Source organism: Mirounga leonina, unplaced genomic scaffold (assembly GCF_011800145.1).
Source record: "Mirounga leonina isolate KUSES-001 unplaced genomic scaffold, KU_Mleo_1.0 Mir_115, whole genome shotgun sequence".
NCBI classification, from domain to species: domain Eukaryota; kingdom Metazoa; phylum Chordata; class Mammalia; order Carnivora; family Phocidae; genus Mirounga; species Mirounga leonina.
In genome coordinates, this window is record NW_023270268.1 from 49,267,586 (window position 1) to 49,273,585 (window position 6,000).

At 38.1% G+C, this 6,000-nt stretch overlaps 1 protein-coding gene across 3 annotated transcripts in view; it reads right to left on the minus strand.

Moving 5' to 3' along the window:
- PLCH1 (phospholipase C eta 1) overlaps positions 1 to 6,000 on the minus strand; it is a 174,856-nt gene that overhangs the window by 141,251 nt on the left and 27,605 nt on the right. The gene's annotated exons all lie outside the window — the stretch shown is intronic.

A 6,000-nucleotide genomic window follows, 5' to 3' on the forward strand; every position in this document is an offset into this window, starting at 1 on the left:
TAGATCCAGGCTGAAGTCCTGTCCCATGTTCCTATGGGGGCTCAACAAGTAGCAACGGGAAGGTAGATTGTGACATGGCCCACACAATTTATATTTTTCATTGTCCTTCTTCATCACATACAAGTGTAGTTCCCTGTGGGACCTCCACTAGTGGACTGGCTCCTTTCTGTATGTGGGTACACACATGTACACGCACTCCTGGAAGGACGCCAAACGAAGTAACCACTATGGTGACATCTAACGAGTGAGAAAGGCGAGGAGCAATTTTACTTAGTACTTAATATGAATCAATACTGCTTGATTTTTTAAAAATAGTCATCAGATATAATTTTGGACATTCAGAATAAAGAATAAAGAAAAGGGCAAATGATAACAAATGAACTTAGATATGAGAGAAAAAATGTGCAAGGAGAAATTATAAAAGAGAGAGTAACACAACAGTCCTTTAAAGCGGTCTTTTATTTTGTCCCTTCTCTTCTGATTTTATATCTATATTTGGGGGGAGGGGTGCCTCAGACCCCCTGCCTGTATATTCTCTAAAGGTTTATCTTTTCACAACCTACCTGCAAAAACAGACAATACGGACACTGATTTTAAAAGGCAAGAAGCAACAGTTCACTGAATTAGATGAAAACCTTGTATTACACACATCTACAATCATGACTTACTCTTTAAACAGATCAATAGAAATAATCATTTACCTTTCTTCAAAGAGACAGCTGAAGTAACTCTTAACTCACTCATGATAGCTTCTGTTTTGTTGACAAGTAATTAGAGATAGTAGTGGATCGTTTGTAAAAACCTCCATGCCTAGGGTTCATAGCCTTGATATGCTGAACCAATTTCTCAAGTAGATTGCAGGACCGTTTATCAGTCCTTCATGGTACTTCTTTTTTCCCCAAAAATACCACATTCTCTTAAAATACCACTCTTTTTTCCTCAACTACTACTTTTATATTACCCATCAACTCCAAAGCTCATCGTCTTCTTTCCTTCTTCATTAGATCCAGCCCAAACTCCTCAGGGGGATATTAAAAACCTTGCAAGATCTGGTCCCACCCTATACCCATTCTTACCCCCACTGCTTCCCTATGCCAAGCCCAATGTCAACTACCTCACAGCTCTTCCTTCTCTTAATCAGGAAGTACTCAGCTGCAGGCCCATTTACTCCAGGGAACACCATATGCAGAGAGTAGAAATTAAACCAAGATGTCTCTATAAAAATGGTAATGATTTTTTTTTTTTTTTTAACAGAGAAGGCAGTCAATTGTTTCTTGCCTCTGTATCTTACCAACTCCAAGAAAGTAACAGCATCACTAACAGAGAACCTGACTGCAAGTCCAGGCTCCAAAGTAGGCCAACAGTATTCAAATGTCAGCTCTACCAATTACAAAATTACACTATGACCTGGGGCAAGTTATTTTGCTCTCTGTACCTCAGACTCATCATCCCCAAAGTTGAGATAACAACTTTACTCATCTCATTGAGTTATGATGAAGATTGTTAGTTTTCAAAATGACTTTTAAGTACTCGATTTTTTTTTAATGAATTTGATGCCATCATCTGGTATAGAAATCTCCAGAATCTACCCTTGTTTCCTCAGATACCATGTTCTGAAGCAGTATCCTTAACTACAATTAAGCAATTAAAAATTAAATTAGGTGATTACTTGCTCTGGTGAACATTTATGTAGTCACAATCACATAACTTTATGCAGTCATAGTATGTAAACTTTGCTTATTGATATTAAACTTTTAAAATCAACCTATGATTGAAACATGGAAGGAGTAATGATGAATACTGAAAAAGAATGAAAAAATTATTATATGTGCGAAAAGTAAGGAGGGACAAGTGAGAGAAAGGATTGGTAAAGGGAGTACTATGATCACTAGGTAGAGTAATTTCTATTTGGCAGAGCAGGGGAAAAAAGTGTAAGTGAAATTGTTAAAGTTACAAAGATAGCCAACCAGATAACTGAAAGAGATGTGGGGATGCTACTAGCGAGCTAATTCCTCATCTACCATAGAAGAAAATCAATAGATGATATCAAAAATTGAAAAATCAACAGAGAGTACTATAAATACATCATTCAGAGATATGAAAGTAACACTAAAACCCTACGAAAAGGATAGTAAAAGAGTTAAAAGTAATTTATTTAGGAAAGAGGTGGAGAGGGTTAAGAGAAGAAAACATACTTCTTGTACTAGTTCTTTCATACTACCGTGTTTAAAATGGCATACATTCAGACTGAGCGTGCCTACCAAAAGCAGCTGACCGTCTTTCAAAATAGGAGGGTCCTGCTTGGAGAAAATGGCAAGTAGAAGCTCCCGTGAAACTACAAAAATATCAGTCTGGGCTTCAAGATTCCCAAGGAGGTCACAGAGGGCATGTATATTGACAAGAAATGCCCCTTTACTGGTAATGTCTCTATCCAAAGGCAGATTCTGTCTGGAGTGGTGACCAGCATGAAGATGAAGAAGACCACTGTCGCCCACCAAGACTACCTCCACTACATCCAAAAGTACAACCGCTTCAAGAAACACCACAAGAACATGTCTGTGCACCTGTCCCCCTGCTTCAGGGATGTCCAGATTGGTAACATTGTCACAGCATGCAAGTGCTGGCCCTTGAGCAAAACTGTGGTGTTTCAACATGCTCAAAGTCATGAAGCCCATTCACAATACCAACTAAAACCACCACAAGAATTAACCTGACAAGAAATGTAGACAACCTACATGAAGAAAAATAACTCTAGGGGTGCCTGGGTAGCTCAGTCAATTAAGCGTCTGCCTCTTGGTTTCATCAGTTCAGGTCATGATTTCAGGGTCCTGGGATCAAGCAGTGAGTGGAGCCCCGTGTCAGGCTCCGTGTTCAGCAGGGAGTCTGCTCGAGATTCTCTCTCCTTCTCCCTCTGCCCCTGCCTTCCACTCATGCTGTCATGCTGTCATGCTCTCTCTCTCTCTCTCTCTCTCTCTCAAATAAATCTTAAAAAAAAACTCTAAATCTTTACTGACATTAAAAAAAGACTTAAAATTTAGTGAGTCCTACTGTGCTCCTGAAAGGCAGAATTCAGTGTCTTAAAGTTAGTGATTCACCTCAGTTATTCCATAATCAATGCAATTCCAATTTAAAAAAAAAAATCCAAACAGAATTACTTTGGGGACTATCCAGGCTATTTCTAAAATTTATCTAGAACAGAAAGTACATGAAAAGAGAAAAAAAAATGAATAAGAACAATGATAAAGAACTCACCCTACTAGATAGTTCAGAACTAGACTAATTGATCTATGAAACAGAATAAAGTACATAGTGTCATGAGCTTCACCTTCTTCATTAAATAGGGAAATAGTAATTTTTTTTTAAATTTAATACCAAGATATGGCCACTGACCTCCCTACTCTGTTATATTTGGACTGATTACACAAACAGCATGACAACATTCAAATCAATGTCTTATAACCTAAAAAAGGTTGAGTTGGAGTGCTCTGAGCTTCTTGGGGAAAACATTTCTCCTTCTCTGTAGAAGAAAAACAGAGGGACGCCTGGGTGGCTCAGCTGGTTAAGTGTCTTCCTTCGGCTCAGGTCATGATCCCAGGGTCCTTGAATGGAGCCCCATATCTGGCTCCGTGCTTGGCGGGAAGCCTACTTCTCCCTCTCCCAACCTTGTGTTCTCTCTCGTGCTCTCTCTCTCTCTCTCACATAAATAAATAAAAATCTTTTAAAAAAGAAAAACAGAGCTACTCATAATCAGGCAAAATTCTGTCTAATAAAAAGAAGTTATAAACTTAGTAAGAGCAGAAATGTTAAATTTCACATCAGGTAATTACCTACTTATAGCTAATATATTCGAATCAAATGCAAGATAGTAACTAGATAAAATGTGCATACAGAGGAAGAAGCAGTGTGAATTCTAGGGCAGCTTTGATCAGGGGCAAAGGACACCAACGTAAACTGCAGAGTCCAATATTTTCTCGTGAAAGGTCTAAGCTAAGAAAGTTGAGACCATTGTACTCTCACCTATCTACTGCAAGAGCCTCCTGGTCTCCCTTGCTCTAGTCGCATCTCTCCCCTCAGTCTCTAAACTGCTGTCAGAGATCTTTCTGAAATTCAAATCAGATTAATCTCTCCCCAGCTTAAAACCTTCTCCTTTGGGTGGGGGGCAGGGAGGGAGCAGGGAGAAATAATGTCCAAATTTCCTAGCCTGGATTATGAGGTCTTTATTATAACACCCGGCCTTTGCCTACTTCTTCATCTTAATCCTTGCTTATCTACCAGATATAATCCTTCTTATTCTTCAAGGCTTAGCTCAAATATTACCTCCAGAAATCCTTTGCTTACTTCTCCACACTCCAGCTACCGCTGGAATGTTCTTCTATTACAGTGTTACCATAATTACAGTGATATAAGCTTGTCTTTGTACTATACTATGAATTACTGAAAAAAAGGTTAATACTTTTATTCACTTTCATATCCCCCACCAGCACTTTGTATATAAAGCATTCAATATATCTTTGTATCAATTAATTATTAACGGTTATGGATTCCATGAGAAACTCTCAGTTTTCCCCTCCCTTGTACAAAGAATTCAAATGACACAAAGAGAGAAATCACAAGTATCTAAAATGTTTAGCATCTCCTAAAAGCAAAAATCCAAATGATTAAAAAGAGTAGGTCCAGCCATCATGATCTGGGAATTGGAGGGCTCAATTCCAGCCACAAATCTACTGCATGTCTCAGAGAAAAATGTGCAGCCTATTTTTTTTTCCTCCTTAAAAGAGTGAGGTAGCTATGGTTTCTTCCTGCTCTAGAAATCTAGGACTCACTCCTACAGTGACATCAGCATAAGGCGTTCAATACACAGTGTGCATACTGCTGTCATGCACGTTATACTAAGCCAAGGGGAAAATTAGTAGCAGATGCAACCAAGGTTCTAGGTCAAAGTGTTCTTTATTTGCACTCTTGAACAAATACAATTTCTCTTCAGTTAAAGTAGATGAAATGTGCATTAACCTTATTTCTAGAATTCTATCATCTTACATTTCTGGGGTCCTTCCATCTTCCAAATGCTTTCAGAGGCATTATACCAGTAATTCTTAGAACAACCTTGTGAAGTAAGAAGTAGTATTAGCTCTTGTTGCTAAAAGGGAGGTTGGGGTTCATAGACATAACAAGATGATAAAAACATTCACCTTACCTGCCTGAAGCTTCCTCTGACTTCTGTTTTTATGTTGCACTTCAAGTACCTTACAGTTTTGACGGTTATGAGATGACTTCCATCTCAGAGGCTTAGTATATTATACTAAAATTTGAGGCTAATAATATCTTCCTAAGTAAATGCATAAGGACACAATGTAGGAGCAAACATGAGTTTTACACTTAATATACAGTTTTGAGACTAGGGATATACCATCAAAACTCGGGTTTCTTCTCTTTGGTCTTTCTGGTTCTGAATGAACATTTTTCAACTTTATAGCCTCATCAATTGAAACCACTTCCACTAACACTGTTTAATAATAAATACAACTCAGATTTGATGAAAATTAGAATCTACTAATTTTATACACTCTGAAATGGAATTGATCTGTATAATTTAAGATATTTCCCTTAAAACTGTTCTGGAATTCAAAAGAAAGTTTTCTTTAAAAATAGTCTTGCCATCCACTAAGATTAATACCAAGATGGGCAGTCAGTAAAGAAATTTTTCACCCAGCAAAATGAATCATTAAAATAATTGAAAATAAGTAAAATATGAAATATATGATGGTGAAAAAGAACCTCTGATAAGACCATCCATACGTGAAAACATCTTCCCTGAAACAAGACACCTTACATTCATCCACTTTTTTTTTTTTTAAAGATTTTATTTATTTATTTGACAGAGAAAGACACAGCGAGAGAGGGAACACAAACGGGGAGTGGGAGAGGGAGAAGCAGGCTCCCTGCCGAGCAGGGAGCCCGATGCGGGACTCGATCCCGGGACTCCAGGATCATGACCTGAGC